General features: G+C 35.2%; 1 long non-coding RNA gene across 1 annotated transcript; it reads right to left on the reverse strand.

Annotated features, from left to right (window-relative positions):
* Window positions 1-1,426: 1,426 nt before the first annotated feature.
* On the reverse strand, window positions 1,427-3,297 carry LOC128132994 (uncharacterized). Its single transcript, XR_008231187.1, has 4 exons — window positions 2,817-3,297; window positions 2,666-2,742; window positions 1,746-2,410; window positions 1,427-1,578 (listed from the first exon to the last, which is right to left on the reverse strand). It is a non-coding gene; the product is annotated as an uncharacterized LOC128132994 (long non-coding RNA).
* Window positions 3,298-17,755: the final 14,458 nt, after the last annotated feature.

Raw genomic sequence — 17,755 nt, forward strand, 5'->3', positions numbered from 1 at the left:
TTTTTTTTTTTTTTTTGATATATGAGGATAGTGTAGTCAATCGGCCAAATCGGTTATTTGGATTTCTTCCATACAATTGATAGGTGCGTTAAAGATTGAACACAATGCAAAAGAAAAAAAAAACAAAAAATACATCTAAATCACAATCTGGTCACTAAATTAGGTTGTAGTTTTCCGTCGTTAATCCATAAGTGTTTTTTTGGACCGAAAATTTACATCCGTATTTTAATAGGAACTTCTAGCAGTGAAAGAGATTAGATTAATAAATCAACCTAGCAATTTTCAAGATATAAAAAACATAGTATTTTTAATTTGAAGAGGTGATATTGTTTGATCTTTTAAATGTCACCTCTTAGTTTATATTATAAACTTAAACTTTTAAATTGTACTCAAGCAGATTATATATGGGCAATGTTATTATTTAATTTACGTATAAACCTATAGAAAGTATAAGTTCTAGTATTAAAAATATATTAAATGTTACTTTTATTGTATAATATATAACAAAATTTGCGTTTAATCCATTTTTTATTTTAATAGAAGTCGAGATACTTCCTTTACTTTCTACTTTTATGTTATATATTATTTACTTATCATTTTAACTTAATTATTGTTCGAAATTCTATTTGATGTTATATATTATCTACTTAACATATTAACTTAACTATATATTCAACATATAAATGAAAACATGGTAATTTTTTTTAGTTCAAGTATGTGTGACGAATAATTTATGTAGTCACACATAAGTTGTGGCTAGTACCTCCCCATAAGCTCAGTTCTCTACAGCTAAAGGATAACTTTTTACTATTCACTTATTATTTTTACAACTTTTTTTTTTATTTTGGCATTTTAAACTTCTTATTTTTAAAACAATTAAAAAAAATCTGCAGTATATTATAGGCTGGTCCTTGTTTTTTTTTTTTTTTCTTTACTCAGTCAACGTCTCCTCGTGAATTTGAAGAACTTAACATCCAGCTTGTACTTTCTTGATAACTCTATAATATATGTTGTAAAAAAACCATCGTAACGTAATTGAATAGCTTTTTCAAAGTACAACACTACATACGAATAAAAGAAAATAAGATGTTATAATAAACAATAAAATGAAAGTGCAATCATGTCTTTTGTTGTAAACCCAAAACTTATATGAAAAATGAATTGCTACTTCTTGCATTTAACTCTTCAAGAATATGTAGGTTGTGCAAAGATATAAAAATAAAAAGTAGAAATCAGAAAATATTATACTGGATGTGAACAACCATGTCCAGCAGATAAAAGATTATAAAATAAATAATAATGCTATAAAAAAGTAAAGTGGTATGACCTTCAAAATGAATTCTAACATAAGCAATTATTGTTAAACAGAACACAACATCTTCAAGTAAACAGTAAATATCGTTCTTATTGGGATACATGTCAACTTTCACACAATCTTTTTACATTCTGAAAGTTGTATGAAGTACATGAATTAGTAGTAGACATACCTTCATCTGTTACAATTCTAACACACTGAGCAAATATTTATTTATTCATTCGTGGACGCCCCTTGTCCTTATCTTCATATTTCGGTTTGACCTAATAAAGCATTTCAATACAAATTTCCCAATCAACAAACAACCACATGCACCACATGATATAGATAAACTAACAGAAAAGTCTAAGTTGTGGTTAGTTTTGATAAAGTTGTCAATTGATTTGGACTTTTACTTGAGTCAAAAGATTAAATCACTATTATTGAATACCTGAACAGGTGCAACAAAGAATCGCACACAGTTGCCAAACTTGGATCCAGTCCTGTGAAAGGCTGAATTTGGACTCTTGAGAACACCAATTGTAGTTCCCCTGATGATTGAAGAGGACCCATGAATATGAAAGTAGCATCGTTTGAACTTTGAACTGATTTGATAAAGCTCTGAGATCTGATCGTTTAGTCCAACACCAAAACATCACCATACTTCTTCCTATATAGCATCAATGAATCCAAAAATTAAGCTCACCTAAAGCTAATAAGATGTCCAATTCAAATATTGAAGCTCAAAGCAAGTTTCAATTCTTATAGTCATTCCTTAAATCGCCAAACCAAATGGCACAAAATCTCTTATCTTTCCATTTTTTGGTATCAATCGAAACCTAACACAAACACACGAAATAGTAATGGCACCACTGATGGAAAACTTCACTTCAGCAGTTCTGAATTTCAGAAAGAAGAAAATTAGGAGGATCAAGAACTTTGTTAATCTGAAAGTGAGAGAACCGTATGTTTAATTAAGATTTGCAGTCAATGAATACTTGTTTGAATCGTCTTCTCGAGAACCCAGGGCATCAGACGTCTCGTCTTCTTCGGCTTTAACTTCAATTCAGACTCCTCGTCTTCTTCAACTTCAATGATTTGGCTTGCAGGCCGACTCTAAACACATATTTATGAAACCAAAATAGAAATTTTAGGTTTTAAGATGAAACAAATTCTCCAACAAATGCAACAAAAACACATATCGATTAGGGTTTTCGTCATCACTATGACAAATGGAATTGAAACAGGCAAATAAAAAAGTGGTATAAACAAACGAATTAAAACCTAATATACAGATGAATACGAGAAATGTAGACAAACATCAAAACTTGAAATGGGGTGGAGACACCAGAAAGTGAGTAAAAATTGAACCTTTAAAGCCATGGAGAGATTGAAAAACAGGAGTGAGAAAACTTCAGGCAACAGAAAAGGCGATTAGTAGAATCCACCTGCAATCCGTCAGGAAGAATGTGATTATGTGATAATCGACCAAAAAGAACCCTTCTAAATAATTAACTAAAACCTGTATTTTCAGAGAATGTAAATTTATTGTTTGGTTGGAGACCTATGACCACCAAAAACGCAAATATGTGTGTGCATAGGGATTAAAGAGCACAACCTGCATCACATACATCAAGAACATTTGCTACCTTGGGGGGAGGATTTTGACTAATTAGGGTTAGAACCAACGCATAAAGTTAAAATTACAACATTAAAGTAAACACATCTCCTTCCATTGTCGCATGCATATCTCCATTAATACGAAAATGAAGATCGAGAGAAAGAGATAGAGAAAGAAAGATTTGGAAGAAAACACTAAACCTGTCAAGGGAGAAATGCAGAAAAATAAAGCTCCAACTCCGATTTCTCTTATATCATCGTCAACTTTGGATCTTCAAAAGTCGGAAGAATGTTTTGAGAGAAATGAGAGGTTATGTTTTATAAGGTTTTCAAAAGTCAAAGTTCTTTTGAATCTGATTTCAATTTTGAGTCTTGTTCACCGATTCCATTGGTATTTACCAATTTAATTAGCCGAAGTTAAAGGTGATTTGGTATTTGACGGATTCATTGAATTGTACCTGGGGTTTTATCATTTGAACGTTTGAATTTATAATATTATTTTATTCTCAATTAGCTGTACATTATGCATAGAGATTTGAACGTCTTAAAAAAATAATATTATTATAATGAATCTATTTATAGAAATAGTAAGATTTCTTTTATAAGGTAGTGTGTGTGTGTATATATATATATATATATATATATATATATATATATATATATATATATATATATATATATATATATATTAGCCTATGAGTTAGTTAAAAAAACACGCATTTTTGTTTTCCTCATTCAAAAATTACATCTTTCTACTCTCTTCCTTGACCAACTTCATTTTCCTCTCATCTTCCTCCACCATAAAACCACCTCGTCGGAAACTACCTGTTCAGAAATTATATCTTTCTACTCTCTTTTCCGATCTTGTTTCATCATCGGATCTAACGTTTTTGATTTCCTTATCACACACCGGCATCTGATGTTTAAAATAACAGACAAACGTCGACAAGTTTTTGATACGACACGCGCTTCAACGACTACCATCGTCTCTCCTACCTTATCTGCTGACGTGACGGATCTTGTATCTATCAGGTTGGGGAACAGAGGAGATCCATTGTGGTCAACGAGCATGCGTCTGATTGCGTCGATGTGATGGAAGAAGACGTGATCAGATCTAGGTCGGTTTATTGCGATCATTGCAGAGTTAAGTGTTGGTGAGTTATCTCAACTCGACTGTATCGATTCAATATGACTAAGTCTATATTTAGCATGTTTTTTTTTTCTTTTGGTTGGTGGTTGCGGTCTCGATATATTAAAAATGAAATTAGATCTTAAACTCTCTCATATTCTCGATGCATATTTAATATTGAATATTCAAAATGAAATTAGTTCTGATTCATATTTAATATTGACAACAATGTCTATTTGCTTTGAAAAGCAATATTTCTCTCTTATTAGCCTTGGCCCTTGAACAAATCTCATTAACAATGAGAGGCCCCTCAAAAATGTTTCTACCTTCAATAAAAGCAGATTGTCGTCGATAACACTCCCAATCACTTTTTTGACCCTTAAGGCAAGGATCTTTGCCACGATCTTGTAACATGAGCCAATCAAACTAATCGGCCGATAGTCAACAAGACTGATTGGATCATTAACCTTTGCTGCCAAGGTAATAAAAGAAGCATTACAGCCCCTTGAGAACCTGCCCCATTTTTCAAAATATCTAATAAACTCCAGGATATCGTTTTTTAGGATTTCCCAGAACTTTTTGAAGAACTTGAAAGTGAACCCATCCAGTCCCGGAGCCTTCTCACTACCGCAGGACCAAATGGCATTCTTTATTTCAGCGATTGAGATTGGGGCCTCCAAAAAATCTGCATCAGTTTGGGAAAGTTTTCTAAATAAATCACTACAGAACCTTGGTCTTGACACCCATTTTTCATGAAATTTTTTGGAGAAAAATTTCACAACCTCGTTCTTCATTTCGCCCGGGTTTGAAACCCAACTCCCATCCACCGAGAAACGATGGATCTGGCTCCTCCTTGCCCCACTATTAACATAACCATGAAAAAATCGAGAGTTCTCATCCCCATCGACTACCCACTTGATTCTCGCTTTTTGCCTGAGATCTAGAGAGGCAATCCGTTCCAGTTCGGCAATCTTCCTAAAGCCCCAAGCACGCTCCTCAATTTCTAGATCAGATAGTGGCCTTGATTCCGCAATTGAGTCGATCTCACCCACCTTTTTTTTCGAGTTTATGAGCTCTTTTTTTTTGAACCGGCAAAAGAAAATTTTTATTATATCAAAACCATACTAGCAAGAAGCTAGAACAGGTGCTATCACATTTTCAGTTACAAAGAAAGGGTGAATTAACCCAATGATTCCAATCTAATTTATCATATCCACCTCTATGTTTAACCCATACATAAGTGTGGGTTTTTATATTAGAGATAATTTTCGCCGATTCATAACGCTGTTTTTTAAAAATTCTTTCATTCCTGGCTTTCCATAAGCACCAAAGGGATGCGAACACAATCGTCGTGAATACATTTCTCCTATCAGGGCAGTTCCCCCATTTATATGCAAAGCCAAGGATACTCGCGACTGAGTGAAAATCACATGTCCGGATCTTGCACCATTGGAAAATCGACTGGAGTACCTCTTTCGCTATTGAGCATGACACCAAAATATGATCCCCCGATTCATCCGCCTCATTGCAAGCACTACACAAAGTCGAAGGCATTGCAACTTCTATGTCCTTAAGAGCTTCAGCCGAAGGAATACGATTTTGTTTTGCCCACCATACGAAACCCAATATCTTTAATGGGATTGTCTTGAGCCATGGGAATACACCGTCACATACCGGGAAGGAAGCCCTTTCAATTCTATCCCGAAGGGCTGCCACGCAGAAATCACCGTCCACAACAAACGATGATGTCCAACTATTCCCCGACTTTCCCAGTTGCATTACCTCCTTGGGAGGAATATTTAATCTAGCAAGTGCTGTTTTGCTTTTCACAATATTTTTCCACACTCCCGTCCACCTACTCTTTGACTGGAACTGAGCATGGTCGCCATGCAGGTTATGTAGTCCCCTGATAACCCGAGTCCAGAATGAGTTTGGTTCACTTTTCAATTTCCATAACCATTTGGTGAGAAGTGCAAGATTTAAAGATCGGATTGATCCCAAACCTATTCCTCCCACAGCTTTCGGGGCTGTAAGCTTTTCCCACGCCACCCAGTTAATACTTTTTTTACAAGCAGCACCGCCCCATATAAATTGTCTTCTAATTTTTTCAAGTGATTTAATGACTCCAATCGGGGCATCAAAAATGGACATGAAGTAAGTTGGAATACTCCCGAGGACAGCTTTAGTGAGTGTAACCCGACCACCAAAACTCAGAGTTTTTTCTTTCCAAATTGATAACTTTGCCTTTAATTTATCCACAATCACGGACCAAGAGGCCACACGGTTCATGTTCATACCCACCGGAACACCGAGGTAAGTAAAAGGGAGAAATGCCGGTTCACAGCCTAATGGAGTTGACCAGTTAACGACTTCCTGGTTCGGGACCCCAATACCATAGACTTTTGATTTGTTAAAATTAACCTTCAACCCAGAAGACACATAAAAGCATCTCAGAATTCTGGCTAGGTTAGCAATATTTCTTTTAGACCACTCACCCAAGAACAAGGCATCATCTGCATACAAGAGATGAGACAAAGATGAATCCGAATTTGGGATGTGGATTCCATCAAAGATGCCTTTGGAAGCTGCTGATTTCATGGCAACACTTAGACCCTCCATCGCAATAATAAACAAGAATGGGGATAGCGGGTCCCCTTGTCTCACCCCTTTTGACATAACAAATTCCTTAGTGGGGCCGCCATTAATGATAATAGAGGCCCTAGCTGACTCCAGACAGCCCCTGATCCACGTTCTCCATTTGATCCCAAAGTTCATTTGTGCCATTATGTCGTCGAGGTAACCCCAATTTATTGAGTCAAAGGCCTTGTTGAAATCTGCTTTGGTTTTGATATAATAAAAATTTTCTTTTGCCGGTTCAAAAAAAAAAACAATGTCTATTTAATATTCACAGACGACTTGGGGAATTGGGGATTAATTAATGATAATTTTTATTTCTATGGCTGTTAAAACTTAATTTGTGTTAATCATTAATTTGCCAAAGATAAATTGATAATAACAAATTGATAAAAAAACAAAGATAATAATTTAGAAGTTATGGGTCATGTGGGGGCTTGTCCTTGTAAAGATTCATTTTAATTATTTATAAGAATTGTTGAATGTAAAAAAGAGTAGTAAGTTTTTAGTAAAAATATAATTTAATAAAATAAATAAAAAATAATTTCATTATTATTCTTATGTGAATAAGATAATCGGCTTGATAAATTACAAGAAAATAACTATTTAATCGAAAACGCGAAAACAAATATGTATCAAATAAATCATATGTGATTAAATAAATATTATCACATGTTATTAAACACACGAGAACACATATTGAATCGATTACGCAAAAATGAATTTTGTTAAAATAAACCATATGTGATTACATACGTATAATCAAATATGATCATGTATAATCACATATGATTTATAAGGACAAAATTTATTTTTGCGTTGTTGATGTAATAGTCGGTCTCATGTATTTAATCATATATGATTATATATATCTAATCACATATGATTTATATGGACAATATTTGTGTTTATGTTCCCGATTCAATAGTTGTTCTAATGTGTTTAATCACATATGATTATATACATTTAATCACATGTGATTATATGTATTTAATCATATTTGATTATACATATTTAATCACATATGATTTATCTGCACAAGATTCTTTTTTTCGTTCTCGATTTAATAGTTGTTCTTTGTCCACATTAATCATATGTGATTAAATACATATAATTACCTGTGATTATATACATGAAAAAATTATTGAATTTAAAAGACAAAAACGAATATTGTCAATATAAATCATATGTGATTAGATACACCATTAATATAATCACATGTGATTATATATACGAGAACAGCTATTGAATCAAAATGTGAAAACAAATCTTTTCTACATACATCATATGTAATTAGATACATATAATCACATGTGATTATATATATATATATATATATATATATATATATATATATATATATATATATATATATATATATAATCACATATGATTCATGTGGATAAGATACATTTTTGTAATTTTCATGGATTTAATCACATATGATAATATGTATCTAACCGTATATGTTTTGCTTAGACAAAAACCAATCTTATCCATATAAATCATATGTGGTTAGATACATTTTTGTTATTTTCATGGATTTAATCACATTTTATTACATGTATTTACTCATATATGATTTATGTGCACAAGATTTGATTTTTGTGCTCACAATTCAATAGTTGTTCTTTGTCGACATTTGAAAATGAATCTTGTCTAAAGATAATCGTATATGATTTATATGAATAATATTCGTTTTACGTGTTGGATTCAATATTTATTATCGTGTATTTAATCAGAGGTGATTATATGTGATTAGATACATAAGAAAATTATTGAAATATGTACATAAGTTTTATAAGATTAATACAACAAACACAAGCTAAATAATGTTATAATTTTGTGTAGGTTCTCGGAAAGGAAATGATCCATCTTGCCCATGCTAGCTAATTTTCAAGCTCAAGGAGGTGAGTTATACTAACTCTCCTATTATGTAGGCATTACTTGTTTTATGTTATTGTTCACGTATACCCTAATAAAATGTGATTATGTGTATCTAATCACATATGATTTATGTGGCTAACATTTATTCTCACGTTCTCGATTCAATAATTATTTTTTCCTCTTTAATCATATGTGATTAAATACATTTAATCATATGTGATTATATGTTTCTAATCACATATGATTTTATTTGGAAAAAACAAATATTGTCTATTTATATCATATGTGATTCGATACTTACAATCACATGTAATTATATACACGATAACAAATATTGAACCAAGAACACGAAAACAAATCTTTATCCAAATTAATCATATGTGATTAAATACATATAATCACATGTGATTATATGAATCTAATCACATATGATTTTTGTGGACATAACTCATTTTTGCTTTGTCGATTCAATAGTTGTTTTCATGTATTTTATCACATGTGATTATATGTATAATCGTATGTGATTAATTATATAAGCACAACTATTGAATCGAGAAGACAAAAATGAATCTTGTCCATCTCAAATAATATGTGATTATATACATATAATCACATGTGATTAATTACACAAAAGAAATTATTCTGTCGAAACCGCAAAAATAAATATTGTCTACATAAATCATATCTGATTAAATATATATAATCACATGTAATTATATGTATCAAATCATATATGATTTATGTGGATGAGATTCATTGTCACATTCTCGATTCCGTAATTTTTCTTTGTCAACTATAATCACATGTGATTATATGTATATAATCACATGTGATTATATGTATATAATCACATGTGATTATATGTATCTAATCATATGTGATTATATGTATCTAATCACATATGATTTATATGGACAAAAATAATAATGTCTATATAAATCATATGTGATTAGATACATATAATCACATACGATTATATACACGAAAACAATATAATCACATGTGATTATATGTATCTAATCACATAGAATTTATGTGGACAATATTCATTTTTGCATTCTCGATTCAGTTGTTTTTCTTGTGTATTTAATTACATCTGATTATATGTATCTAATAAGATATGATTTATATGGACACTATTCATTTTTTCATTCTCGTTCAATAGTTGTTCTTGTACATTTAGTCACATATGATTTCTGTACACAAGATTCATTTTCGCGATTTTGATTCAATAGTTTTTCTTTTTCCACATTAATCATATGTGATTAAATACATACAATCACATACGATTAAATACATAAGAAAAAATATTGAATCAAAAATGCGCGCGGAAACAAATATTATCAATATAAATGATATGTGATTTGAATTGAGAAAGAAATAATGAATCTTGTCCACATAAATCATATGTAATTATACCCCCCTTATAGACCGGCTTCGTGAATGAGGCCTACTAACGGTAAGACTGACTTTGTTCTTACATATATATATATATATATATATATATATATATATATATATATATATTAAACCTATAATATTATAATAGTATAAGGGTAGAATTTTAAACTTTAAAATTCTAGGGTTTGGAATTAAATGTTTCAAAAGTTAGACTTTTACATTTACAAATTCCAAAACTTGAGGGCAAGTTTTGAACTATTCAAAACTGTTGGAATCCATAACTTATGAGTTTAATATAGGTTTTATGAAAAGACTCTTGACATTCCGTAATTTGAGGACAAGTTATGGAGTTCATAAAAACATTTATGGGAAAAAGACTCTTAAAGTTCATAACTTATGATTTTAATGATCTCTTTAAAAGAAAACGTTTCATTTTCCATAACTTGAGGACAAGTTATTGAATTCATAAAAACATTTAGATCAACTATTGTAAATTGCAAAAATCAAACAATTTTGTCTATGATCTAAATTAAACTCACAAGAACAAGACAATTCATATCAAAAAAATTTCATGTAATTAGCCTAACCATATAAATTAATACAAAACATGAAACTTTGACAATTATCTTTTATTTGGATGAGGATAATCATTACCATAGCAAAAAAATCAAATTATATGAACAAAAATTTTTTGTGGTAATGATCCTAATCCAAATTAAGCCAACAAATCCAAAAATCTACCAGACCCATCACCACCTCGTGGTGATCAGGCAGAGTCCTAAAAAACGATTTTTTAGCTTTGGAAAAACAAGTAGCATCAAGTATATAAGAAAACAACCCTAGGCTCTGATACCACTAAAGGGATTTGAGCATTCTAACACTCTTAAGGTGTACATGCAACCTTAAATACATTGGATCTATGTTTTCTCTATTATACATGCAAACTTGAACTATCCAAGGTATTACCCTAACTAGCATACAAAACATTGATACTTGGGTAATAAAACAAGTTAGAAAACATACCTTTTGTTGTAGTTGGAAGCCTTGGACCTTTAAGAACTTAGTGCCCCAAGTGTTGCACCTCAAATGGAATCACACAACACCACCGACAATTGGAATAACTTGAGAGAAGAACACTTGCTTCACAAATCGGCTAGCCCTCACTTCTTGTCCCTTAAAAGGTCTACACTAGTGCCAATTTCATGAGCCTTGGGGTTTCTTATATAGTGTGGCAAACTAGGGTTACACAATGTAACTCATGACTTTCCACATTCCTCATGATCCATGGGTTTTAACCTCCATGGAGTATCCATGGGTCACCATATGGGTTTAGCCCAACATGAAGTACTACGGATCATAAGCCCACTTTATAAGAATGAATGATTTACCAAATCAATCCCCATTTATTTAATTAGTCTCGGTTGATCACAAAATTAATTCCAAACTAATTCTTGATCGATACTGATTAAATAATATGATTTCATATTAATATATTAGAACTTATAATATATTAATAAATCATAAATATCTTCTTCTCATAAAAGTCTATCCAAATTGTACTGATGCCATGCAACCCAAATGGACCATGCTACTCTCGGGTCAAGTACATACCAATAATAGTTATGAGCTTAGACACCTAATCCAACATAAGTGGGGGAGAGTTGTAACATCCCAATATTTGTCATTTATAGTCCCTGGGGATGGAAGGGTAAAGCCATGAAAAGCCTAAGGGCTAAGTTGCAATTTTGGGACCAGGAGGAGTACGTTGCGCGTACACAAGGGTACGCTGAGCGTACTAGGCGCGCCCTAGTACACCGGGCGTACACTTGTGTACGCTGGGCATACTCATATGAGAAGGAAACCCTAATATTTAGGGTTTGGGTGCTATATAAACAACCTTATGAGCTCATAACCCTCCTTTACCTCAACCTCCACTGTTTAGAGTCGTTTTCCCCAAACCCTAATCATTTCCTTGAGGGTGTGAGCTTATCGAGTGTATTTTGAGTAGTTGGAGAGGAAGGTGTTGCATCAAGGAGTTGGAGAAGGAGAACAAGCTTGTAGATCTAAAGTTGTTTGGTGCTCTAGAAGCTTCAGAAGGTAAAAAGCTTCAAACTTTATGCTTGTATGATATAGATCTACCTATTCTAGATTTATGGAACCATTCTTGTCCCTAAAGTCCCCAAGTTGGTGCATGTTATGATTTGGACGAAATGAGTTGTCCTTTCATACTCTAGAAAGGGTCCTAAGTGATACAAATGATGTCCCAATGGCTGAAGGTGTCCCATGCATGTAGTAGAAGGGTCTTAATGGATTAAGACAATGTATTAAGAACTTTCTGGACGTCCAAAGTGATAAAGTTCAAGACTTTATGGTTCTAAGGCACATTTGGTCGATGGATCTGAAATTTGGGCTTAGGTGCTTAAGCCATTAAACACTTATTAGAGTTTTAAGAATAGATCGCATTCGCCCAACGTACTGGGTCAACCACCCCGATGGTGGTCAACACAAGGCGGAGTACGCCCAGCATACCAGAGGAGTACGCCCAACGTACGCTCTATGTTGGGCCTTCGACGATTTGGGCTGCTTTTGGACTAATTGGACTTGGGCCTTTTTGGGCTTTCTGAATAATAGTGTTTGGGCCAGTTTTGATTTTGGATCTTAGAATAAGGCCCAAATAGGGAGTTGGGCCCAATTTGGAAGATTGGGCCAATAATGCCTTGTATATGTGGGCTTGTGGATCATGGATTTGGTATTGGGCCTTGACCCAAATTAGAGGAAAGGCAAAATGGACTATGAATAGTTGTAGGACTCTTGGTCAAGATTGATATTTTATTTGGATAGTTCGGGATTTTGGTGAGACAACGATTCGGGAGTTCGATTCTTCAGTTCAGATTGACATTGCGAGGTGAGTTATCCTCACTGTACTCAAGGGTCTAAGGCACCAAGGTCGTCCCTTTGGATTGTTATCATGGTTATCTTGTGATTACGTGCTGTGATCCTATGTTAGATTTATATTCTGGTTTAGGATGATGTTATGATCAGTGATCTGTTAGGTTTGTATGACTATCTGTATGTGCTAGTTTACATGGTTTAAAGGATCTTAGGCTGAAGGGTTGGGTTCTGCTTCACAGCTCTTGTCTGAGTCTTACCATTGTGGAATTGAGTCCTTTAGCCTAAAATTGTTTACACTATGGGGCAAGTATGCTTAGTGACATGTAGTTTGATCTGACTGTCTGTATGCCGGTAGGAGATTACCTGTTATATATGCACATGATTAGTTGGTAGTTGAGGGTATTCCATCCCGAGGATGATAAGACCCTAGTATGTTGTCTCTATAGATTGTTATATGATTATCTGATATAAGTGCACATGTTTGATTGGTTATAGGCATTCTAACCCAATGGTTATGGGCCGAGAGTATTCCATCATGAGGATGATTGGACTCATAGTATGTTGACATTCCAACCCGATGGTTGAGGGGCTTGGGGTATTCCTGTAGCACCTGGTTCCTGGTATGTAAATCTTATTTGAGTATTCTTTTTTTTGTAGCATTGGACTCGGCGAGTCATAGGTCCGACTCGCCGAGTAGATACGGGACCCGGGACACGTTTAAGTTGGCGACTCGGCGAGTCCATATCCTGGACTTGGCGAGTCACCGCTGTTGGATGAAACCCTAAGTTTCAGGGGTTTGCACCCTGTTTAAACGTCATATTCGCCCCAGGCCAGCCCCCATTCACCCTCAGAGCTCCCAACCCTCGTTCTAAGCTTGTTCATTGAGAGTTTGAAGAAATTGTTTGTGTTCTTGAAGGTTTTGAAGCAAAAGGGGAGTAGATCAAGAGGAAGGGAAGGAATCCAAGCATCTTTGTGCTCTCTCAGCAGTTCCTTTGAGGTATAACCCGTTTTCCCCCTGTTTCTATGCTTATTACTTCATTTAAGTCATTCATGAGCCAATCCCCAAGCTTGTAGGTGCAATATAAGTCGAAATAAGTTGATTGGCCTTTAGATCTAGGCAAGATTGAGCTCCAGGAGCTCAGATCTGTTACCTTTATGGATCCATGTTGCTTGTTCACCCTAGATCTACCCTTTTGAGGCATTTTGAGCCCTAAATCCCTCATTGGTGAGTATCTACACGTAAAGTTGGAAACTTTATGTGTCATTCATGCTCTAGGAACCCAGATCTGTAAATGGCATGGACTGGAATCGAGCAAATCGCATATATAGTGAATGCATGGCGACGACTCGGCGAGTCGTTCATCAGACTCGGCGAGTCTGCTCGCGAGTCTCCGAGTTGTCCCCTTTTTCGTTGTGTCGAGTGGGTGTAGTGAGTCACGGGGTGTGACTCAGTGAGTTGGAAGCCAAACTCATCCATGGAGGAACTCGGCGAGTCCATGCCCTGACTCGGCGAGTTCAAGGCAATCTCCTTAGATCAAGAACAGACTCGGCGAGTTGTTCATACAACTCGGCGAGTCACAACATAAAGTGTTCTTTAGATGAAGATGAACTCGGCGAGTTGTTCATACAACTCGGCGAGTAGGATGAAGGACTTGAACCTCAGTTAAGAAGAAGAACTCGTCGAGGCAACGCCTAACTCGACGAGTAGGGTCGGGATCCAGGACAGTCGTTTGGTTAGGGACTCGGCGAGTGGGAGAGCCAACTCGGCGAGTCGGGTCAACTGAAAGTTGACCCTGACTTTGACTTATGACATGATCAGGGGTAAAATGGTCATTTTACCCAATGGACAGTTAGCAGTGATTGACTGAGTATGTTGTGGGATTTGCAGCCGGAGGATTTCCGGAGCAGCAGTAGGCAGTCAGTTCTCTACTAGACTAGCAGCTATTTCGAGGTGAGTTTCCTTTTTAGTAGAAACGGGTCTAAGGCACCAAGGCCGACCCGTGTAGACGAGATGTTAGTACGAGAGTGTGGGCCGAGCCCGTATCTTTGGGGTTAGTCAAGTATGATATATGTGTCAATATGATAGAGTTGCTTTTACTTGTTGTCTGTGTGATACTTGTATATTATGGGTTAGCGGTTGAGTGTGGGCAGGGCCCGTATCTCTCCGAGGTTGGAGTGTGGACTAGGCCCGTATCTCCCAGATAGTAGAGTGTGGGCGAGGCCCGTATCTCCCGGCTAGCGAAGTGTGGGTAGGGCCCGTATCTTCCCGAGTGTGGGCGAGGCCCGTAACTCCTAGCTGAACGTTTTTGTTATATGTTTGCATGGTATGAGGTATTATGGGGGAACTCACTAAGCTTCGTGCTTACGGTTTTCAGTTTTGGTTTCAGGTACCTCCTCAGCTAGGGGAAAGGAGCCGGCGCGGTAGCAGCATGTCACACAGACACTCTCTTGTTTCTGCAGTTACGAGTTTATTCTGGGATTGATACTCTGATATTTTGATTGATCGAATGTTGTGGTTGTAATTTGGTTTTCGATGAAAAGTGGTTCAACTAAACAATGTTTTAATTGTTAACGTTTTCTATGTAATGTTTTATAAACGAAATTTTTGGACGTGAAATTTCGGGTCGTTACAATTCCATCCCGATGGATGAGTGGACCCATAATATTTGTTATATATATATATATATATATATATATATATATATATATATATATATATATATATATATATATATATATATATATGTATTGTGTGTGGGCATTCCAACCCGATGGTTGTGGGCCGAGAGTATTCCACCCCGAGGATGACTGGACTCGTAGTATGTTGGCATTCCAACTCGATGGTTGAGGGCCTGGGGTATTCCATCCCGATGGATGATTGGACCCATAGTATGCTGTTTGTTATTATATGTGTATTATTGCGTGTATTGGTATTTTGGGGGTAACTCACTAAGCCTTCAAACTTACATTTATCGATTATTGTTTCAGGTACAACGGATGACTACGGAAAGGCGAATGTGTGACCGTACACTTCCTCGATTTATGATCATGATTTATGGGAACTCTGATATGAAAGTATTTTGAAATACTTTGTAAATTTCAATGGTTTTTAATTGGTTGAAAAAGTTTTAAATTGGCTTGAATTTTATGGATGTTACAATTCTCCATGCAAATGATGTCGAGTTCTACAACTCCCAACCATATTTAGTTGCAATTTGTCGTTTCCTTTCAAGCACCGTGCACAAAATACCTCCAGTTAAATGACCACATAGTTGGAGAAAATACTGCATATCTTGGTTCTCTATCTTCCACTCCAACAATTGGGTTTCATTTGTTCATTGGCTTGGAAAACACATAATTTTTCTTCCCGTTACTGTTGTCTCTGTTCCTCATTTGAAGCTTTGATGCTGACAATTTAGTTGACGAGATCAAACATTTCATTTGTGTTGACGATGACGATGCCGTTTTCTTTCCTTTTATTTTTCTCAGTGAGTCTTCAATATTAAACGGTTGTTGTTGGGGGAATCCGGGAGGATACTATGCATCGGAAGATACTGTGTAGGCGTTGGATGAAGATGTTTTGGTTCGTTTTGAAGGGAGTCTTTATCAACTTTTGTAACCAATGTCCATTTCGCGTGGTCTTTCAACCACTCCCAAGATTTTTTTCATGAGGAAAAGCTTTCTGATTAATAGTCCTCCGATACTCGCTTTGTGAAGCTTTTAAAACATCAACCTTAGATCTCCTGCTAGGCACACTGTTCATCTTACGATTATAGATGCAGTTGAAAGCATTACATTTCTTTTGCATATCTTTCCATTTTGATTTACTTGGTGTCGTGACCGATCTGAACCTCCCATTTAAACATTAAAATGCTCTAGAACCCGATCCCAAAATGCATCAAACCTTTGTTGATTTTCGCGTTCTTTATCTGGAGAAACATCGACATATGCCTTAGCCAAATCCAACTCTTCACTTTCCACCCATTTCTTTGACTTTCTGGCGGTTTGTATAATTGCGTTTTTTCTTAGCAACGAGTTGCAACTCCTCGTTGACTTCTTCTTCGTTTCTTTCGGGAATCGGATCGTCACTAGAACTGTCATATTCTACGTTCTGAGAATCACGGAGCTGGAAATGCTCAGATTGAAAAGATTGAATTGGGTTTCTGGAACCATTTGAAAAAACCTCTAAAAGCCAAAATGTGTTGTAAGATTGTTGCACCGGGTAATATTGTTGTGGATAGTTTTGGTTTTGTTGGTAGTTTTGGTATTGCTTATAGTTTGAGTTTTGAAATCCTAGAGAAGAAAATGAAATATCTTGACTTGAACCGCCTTGCATTGATTTACGTATTTAGCTAGAATAGTCTTGTTTAGCTTTGCTCGGGAATCCATTGAAGGCAACCGAAGGAATTGCACGAAGTATAAAATTTCACAGAGAAAACATACTAGAATTGAGTGAAGTGTGGAGTATTCATGCTCATAGACTTATACAAAGTTATATTAAAACAAAAAGAAAAAAGAAAAAAGAAAAGGACGGATAATGCATGAAAGGTGGCAGAGAATCAACTCTTCTGCATGAATATTGAATTGTCTTGAGTAGTAAAAATCATATTTATCACATGCATGTACAATAATAACTCACGGGTTCACCAACCCGTCGCCATTAATCTATCCAATCTGCCATTGAAAGGGCCATGACTCGGCGGTACCATTGGTACACCCTAAACCGCTCAGTCCTCCCTTACAAATACTTTAAAAACATCCCAAGCGACTTCATGGGCCTTATTGGACCCTGCTGGACATCGATAATACTATAAGTGTATAACACATAATCTCACATAAATTTAACATCACTAATGAATAACAACCAGTCAGCTATTCTGTGTGTTGAAATTTTGGTA

This window comes from Lactuca sativa, chromosome 3 (genome assembly GCF_002870075.4).
Source record: "Lactuca sativa cultivar Salinas chromosome 3, Lsat_Salinas_v11, whole genome shotgun sequence".
Taxonomy (NCBI): Eukaryota; Viridiplantae; Streptophyta; class Magnoliopsida; order Asterales; family Asteraceae; genus Lactuca; species Lactuca sativa.